The sequence below is a fragment of the Pristiophorus japonicus genome, chromosome 18, assembly GCF_044704955.1.
Source record: "Pristiophorus japonicus isolate sPriJap1 chromosome 18, sPriJap1.hap1, whole genome shotgun sequence".
NCBI lineage: Eukaryota > Metazoa > Chordata > Chondrichthyes > Pristiophoridae > Pristiophorus > Pristiophorus japonicus.
Genome location: NC_091994.1, coordinates 63,103,208 through 63,110,232, shown reverse-complemented (window position 1 = coordinate 63,110,232; position 7,025 = coordinate 63,103,208). Strand labels below are relative to the sequence as shown.

General features: G+C 46.4%; 1 non-coding gene across 1 annotated transcript; it reads right to left on the bottom strand.

The window, feature by feature from the left end:
- Nucleotides 1-214: 214 nt before the first annotated feature.
- On the bottom strand, nucleotides 215-410 carry LOC139229425 (U2 spliceosomal RNA). Its single transcript, XR_011587714.1, has one exon. It is a non-coding gene; the product is annotated as a U2 spliceosomal RNA (small nuclear RNA).
- Nucleotides 411-7,025: the final 6,615 nt, after the last annotated feature.

Genomic DNA, 7,025 nt, shown 5'->3' with positions numbered 1-7,025 from the left:
AAATGGTTGGCAGTACTCAAAGTAGAAAAGCCACCCCATCCGAACGGGATGATCCTCAGTTGCTGAGGGAGGCCAGGGTGGAAATTTTTTTTTTTTTTTTTTTTTTAAATTCGTAGCCAATCGTTCCAATTCTTTGTCAAATCACAAACGCCAGAGGTCACCTTGCACATGCCAAGGATCACTCTGCGCCAATGCTCTTAGCCAAAAGGCCTAGAGCCACTGCACCGTTCCTGGAAGTACTGCAATACCAGGTTCGTGCCATGGAGGTGGATGGGTCAAGCCACCCCACCCACCTCCTGTTTCCAAAAAAGCAAGCATATACCTTCCTGACCAGGGAGAAACCACCCGGAGGTCATGGTGGCTGGTCAGGTCAGCTACGCATGATCTTAGCCAAAAGGCCGAGAAGCGATGTGGAAATTGCAGAGCCTCTGGGCATAATCACCCATCCTCCGTCGATATGGGTGGTGCCAGAGGAATGGAGGTTGGCAACTGTTACACCCCTGTTCAATAATGGTGCGAAGGATAAACCCCACAAAAACAGGCCAGAACTTCAGTGGTGAGGAAACTTTTAAAAACAATATTAATTGGCATTTGGAAAAATATGGGCTAATAAGTGAAAGTCTGCATGGATTTGTTAAAGGCAAATCGTGTTTGATTAATTTGATTGAGTACACAGACAAACTGGACAGACATGGCCAGACATGTGGCAGATAAAATTTAACGCAGCGAAGAGTGAAGTGATACATTTTCGTCGGGAGAATGAGGGGAGACAATATTAACTACAATTTGAATGGGTGTGCAGGAACAGCAAATCTTGAAGGTGGCAGGGCAAGTTGAGAAGGCTGTTATTAATACAGGGATAGAGTACAGAAGCAAGGACGTTATTCTAAACCTTCTAAACCTGGTTCAGCCTCAGCTGCCGGACCTTGGGAAACCTTCCAGCTGAAGGGAGGTGAGGTCAACTTTGTGGAAAAGGTAAATGCCTTCACAGCACTGTTCGTGGGCAGGAGGAGCAGGAGTGCTTCGCTCCCACCCCCCCAAGCTTACCTAACAGCACTGTGGGAGCACCTTCACCACACGGACTGCAGCGGTTCAAGAAGGCAGCTCACCACCACCTTCTCAAGGGGCAATTAGAGATGGGCAATAAATGCCAACCTTGCCAGCGATGCCCACATCCCAGAAGCGAATGAATTAAAAAAAAGGAAGTTTATCAAGGTGTTGGAGAGGGTGCAGAGGAGATTTATTTGCAAGTTACCAGGGATCAGAGACTGGAGAAGCTGGGATTGTTCTCCTTAGAACAGAAAGGTTAAGGAGAGATTTAATCGTGGTATTCAAAATCAGAAACTTTCCAATGTCAGTAGGGTCAGTAACCAAAGGACACCAATTTCAGGTAAATGGCAAAAGAACCAGAGGCAACATGAGGAAACACATCTTTTACACAGCGAACTAGGTTCTGGAATGCACTGCCTGAAAGGGTGGTGAAAGCAGATTCAATAATAACTTTCAATAGGAAATTGTATAAATACTTGAAGGGAAAAAGTTTACAGGGCTATGGGGAAAGTGGGATTAATTGGATTAGCTCTAACACAGAGCCGGCACAGGCATGATGGGCCGAATGGCCTCCTTCTGAGCAGTATCATTCTATGATTTTCTTTGGGCATCAGAGAGATTTTATGGAGAACATTTCCTCAGGAACATAAACTCTGGGAACCGTTTCTGATGGGGCACATGTACAGGTCTGTGAGAGGAGTGGACTGGATGGGGCACATAATCCATTAGTATCACAAGCAAAGTACTGAAATATTGCAAATCTGAACTAAAAACAGAAAGTGTTGTAAATACTCAGCAGGTCAGGCATTATCTTAGTTATATTAGTCAAGAATTGTGGCCAGCTTTACTGCGACTCCCCAACTATAGTGTGTGGATTATGGTAATGGAAGATTGTTCCGACCCTGCTGGAGACAGGGAAACTTGTTATTTGAGCCATGTACACTGAGCAACTTTAAGAAATTAGCACAAGAAGTTGACAGGTCTTTTTATAAAATTCACAAATGATTGCTAGGTGAGCTTTGACTCTCAGTTTCAGCAGAGAGAAGCTTGCAACCGGACTGAATATTTTCCAGTTATATACTGTGGGGCTGAAATTGAGTGAGATGGTACTTAATGGGCACAGTAACCGTGGAGACCGAGGAACTTGGGGAGGAACCTGGATCCGTGATACCTACAGCCCGAATTATCATCGGAGAGGGGAGGAAACTTCTACTCAGCAAGCCCCCACACCTTCATCTAGTGAGACTTTGGGGACATGTCTCGCAGGTGGTCCTGGCCTACCCTGGGATTTCCACCAATGGCACAGCCAGATAGTAGGGTATCCAAAACTGATCGGATGTATTCCTGGAGTTTATCACATGACCATCCCAACTCCAACCGCCCCGCCCCCACACTCCAACTGGAAAGCGAGCAGACTCTGTCAGCTGATTGGATGAACTTGACTATGAAAAAGTATTTTCCTCCCCCCCCGACCACATCTCCAATAATTTTAGAATTAATAAATGGAAACATTTAAAGAAAATGGAAAAAAGCCCACAACTTTTTTTAATGGCCCTATGATTCCCCCCCCACCTCCCGCCCCGAGTATCCAGCTGTATCCTGGGGATTTAGGGGCTGAAATTGCCCCTTTTATTAAGGCCCGTAAGAGGTGATAATGGGATGGGAAGGCCTTTGCAACCGGGGGTAGGCGGATGGTGCGACCCAGACGGAATTGCCCCTGGGCTGGAGGAAGCGGAAAGGGGTTTCTGCCGTGCCCCGTGTTTCCGTCCCATTGTCGGTCGTGCACTGACCCCTTGCTGACCACTTTTCCACCTCACGGGGGAAATTGTCCTGCGGGAACGGAGTGGTGCCCCCGACAGCTTCGCGCGGCGAGAAACTGCCAGTGGCTGGGCAGCGCGTTTGCCCTTAAAGGGCACACCACCGTGGCCGCCATTTTGTTTTATAGGTCGTCCGACTCTGCCATTGGCCCGACAACGGTGGCTGCTGGTTTGGCCGGGATGGTTGGGTACTGGGCTGCTGGACTGGCCAAAGCCCTCCCTGGTGGCCCAGTGGGCGCCAAGGAGGCCTTGCTAGGTTGCACAGCATCCCTCCTCTTTAAGTGAAGGGGAGGGACCTTGCTACGTGTCAGCGCCCTTCTTCCGCCCCGCTCCCCACTCTCTTCTGCCCCCAATGCCTTTAATTTTTTCAGTCAGAGTTGCCCCACCACTGGCGGTAATTCTCAAATTTATCCGCTCAAATGGGGCGGAGGGCAATTGCAGGCCCACAATCTTTAATTGTTGGGGACTCGGCCAACCTGCCAGCGTTAGCCTCACCACCACCCGTGGGCCCAGCATAAAGGACGGCAGCTGCACAGAAGGGCCACAAACTGCCCAAATAACGGTAATCGATCCCAAAGGGGAAAGGGTATCATGGCTCTTTTCTCTCTTAGGACAATTGGAAAAAAGTGACCTGCCTTTTTCCTTTGGCAATTCCCAGGTCTTGCTAACCCTGATCGGAGTAAGAGGATGCGACTCGAATTTCAGACCCAGAATTTATTGCTTATGGCCAGTAACGTTGGCCATCTCTGCCATGCTACGCAGCCTGATACCACTGGCTCTTTCAATGTAACGTTCTGCGCGGAACTGTGAATGGGCTGCACAACCCCTTGGGCCGCGCACCCAAAAAAACATAAGAGGGAACATTGGTGGCCAGTTACACCGAGATGGTGATGGTGGGCCTTTCTCCTTCAGTTTCACTAGTCCTTGGATGGGAACCTATGCGGGGAGACAGAGGGAAATAAAATGGAGGCAGAAGCAAAAGATAGAAACGAGAATAGTAAAAGTGGAGAGCAGAGAAACCCAAGGCAAAAATCAAAAAGGGCCACATTACAGCAAAATTCTAAAGGGACAAAGTGTGTTAAAAAGACAAGCCTGAAGGCTCTGTGCCTCAATGCGAGGAGTATTTGTAATAAGGTGGATGAATTAACTGCGCAGGCAGCTATTAACGATTATGATATAATTGCGATTACGGAGACATGGCTCCAGGGTGACCAAGGCTGGGAACTCAACATGCAGGGGTATTCAACATTCAGGAAGGATAGACAGAAAGGAAAAGGAGGTGGGGTAGTGTTGCTGGTTAAAGAGGAAATTAACGCAACAGTAAGAAAGGACATTAGCTTGGATGATGTGGAATCTGTATGGGTAGAGCTACGGAATAACAAAGGGCAGAAAACGCTAGTGAGAGTTGTATACAGACCACCAAACAGTAGTAGAGAGGTTGGGGATGGCATCAAACAAGAAATTAGGGATGCGTGCAATAAAAGTACAGCAGTTATCATGGGCGACTTTAATCTACATATAGATTGGGTTAACCAAGTTGGTAGCAATGCGGTGGAAGAGGATTTCCTGGAGTGTATTAGGGATGGTTTTCTAGACCAATATGTCGAGGAACCAACTAAAGAGCTGCCCATCCTAGACTGGATGATGTGTAATGAGAGAGGACTAATTAGCAATCTTGTTGTGCGAAGCCCCCTGGGGAAGAGTGACCATAATATGGTAGAATTCTTTATTAAGATGGAGAGTGACACAGTTAATTCAGAAACTAGGGTCCTGAACTTAAGGAAGGGTAACTTCAATGGTATGAGACATGAATTGGCTAGGATAGACTGGCAAATGATACTTAAAGGGTTGATAATGGATAGGCAATGGCAGACATTTATAGATTACATGGATGAACGTCAACAATTGTAAATCCCTGTCTGGAGTAAAAATAGAAAGGGGAAGGGCTAACAAGGGAAATTAAGGATAGTGTTAAATCCAAGGAAGAGGCATATAAATTGGCCAGAAAAAGCAGCAAACCTGAGGACTGGGAGAAATTTAGGATTCAGCAGAAGAGGACAAAGGGTTTAATTAAGAGAGGGAAAATAGAGTATGAGAAGAAGCTTGCCTGGAACATAAAAACTAACTGCAAAAGCTTCTATAGATATGTGAAGAAAAAAAGATTAGTGAAGACCAACGTAGGTCCTTTGCAGTCGGATTCGGGTGAATTTATAATGGGGAACAAAGAAATGGCAGACCAATTGAACAAATACTTTGGATCTGTCTTCACTAAGGAAGACACAAATAACCATCCGGAAATACTAGGGGTTCGAGGGTGTCGCGAAAAGGAGGAACTGAAGGAATCCTTATTAGTCAGGAAATTGTGTTAGGGAAATTGATGGGATTGAAGGCTGATATATCCCCAGGGCCTGATAGGCTGCATCCCAGAATAGTAAAGGAAGTGGCCCTAGAAATAGTGGATGCATTGGTGATCATTTTCCAGCATTCTATTGACTCTGGATCAGTTCCTGTGGACTGGAGGGTAGCTAATCTAACACTACTTTTTAAAAAAGGGAGAAAAAAAAAAGGTGGAAATTATAGACCGGTTAGCTTGACATCGGTGGTGGGGAAAATGTTGGAATCAATTATTAAAGATGAAATAGCAGCGCATTTGGAAAGCAGTGACAGGAACGGTCCAAGTCAGCATGGATTTATGAAAGGAAAATCATGCTTGACAAAACTTCTAGAATTTTTTGAGGATGTAACTAGTAGAGTGGACAAGGGAGAACCAGTGGATGTGGTGTATTTGGACTTTCAAAGGGCTTTTGACAAGGTCCCACACAAGGGGCCCAAGTTTCCACATGATTTGCGCCTGATTTTTAGGAGCAACTGGTGGAGAACGGACTATCTTAGAAATCGCAATTCTCCACATTTTTTTTCCACAGTTCTAGTCAGGTAGAACAGTTCCACTTTGGAACAGAATTTTTTCTTCAAAAGGGGGCGTGTCCGGCCACTGACGCCTGATTTCAAAGTTTCCACAGTGAAAACGTACTCCAAACTAACTTAGAATGGAGCAAGTGAAGATTTTTGTAGAACTGAAAAAACCTGTTCTACACATTAAAAAATCAGGCGCAGGTTACAAATTAGGCGTCCAGAACGAGGTGGGGGGGGAGGGGGGGGGAGGGGAAGGGAAGTCATTAAATTCTATAATAAATCCTTATTTATACTTATACAAATATTATGCAAATAAATCCAACCTGAATAAAAATTTATAAGCAAAGAAAAGATTAAATAAACCATCTTCCTACCTGTGTGAAAGTGCTTCAGCCACGGAGAATGCTGCAGGCGTTCGTTCCCGCGGGGGGGGGGGGGAGGGGGAGGAAAATGGCTACCTCAACTTTCTGAGGCTTCCTGCAGCCTCCTCACTGCTGCAAGAAGCCTCAGTGCTGATGTGCTGATGGCAATGTGCTTTTATTAAAAAATGTTCAAAAATTAAACAGCTACAAAGAACTACAAAAATGGCCGAGTGCCAATGTTTCCTTCACACTGCGCGTGCGCGAACGCTCCAACGCGCACGCGCAGCGTTGCCGGCAGGAAAAAAAACAAATTTAAATGGTACCCGCCCCCTCCCACTTACAAAATCGGCACGAGTGGTAGGCTCTGCCCCCCCGGGCGCCGCGCCAAACAGACAAGGAGCTGCAGGGCGCTCCAGAATCGCGCATTTTTTTTCCGGCGCCATTTTAGGCGCGACAAACAGGCGCCCAGCTCGGAGGGGCGCCCGTTTTTTATCGTGTGGAAACTTGGGCCCAAGAGATTAGTGTGCAAAATTAAAGCACATGGTATTGGGGGTAATGTATTGACGTGGATAGAGAACTGGTTGGCAGACAGGAAGCAGAGTCAGAATAAACGGGTCCTTTTCAGAATGGCAGGCGGTGACCAGTGGGGTGCCGTAGGGTTCAGTGCTGGGACCCCAGCTATTTACAATATACATTAATGATTTAATGAGGAAATTGAGTGTAATATCTCCAAGTTTGCAGATGACACTAAGCTGGGTGGCAGTGTGAGCTGTGAGGAGGATGCAGGGTGACTTGGACAGGTTAGTTGAGTGAGCAAATGCATGGCAGATGCAGTATAATGTGGATAAATGTGAGGTTATCCATTTTGGTGGCAAAAACAAGA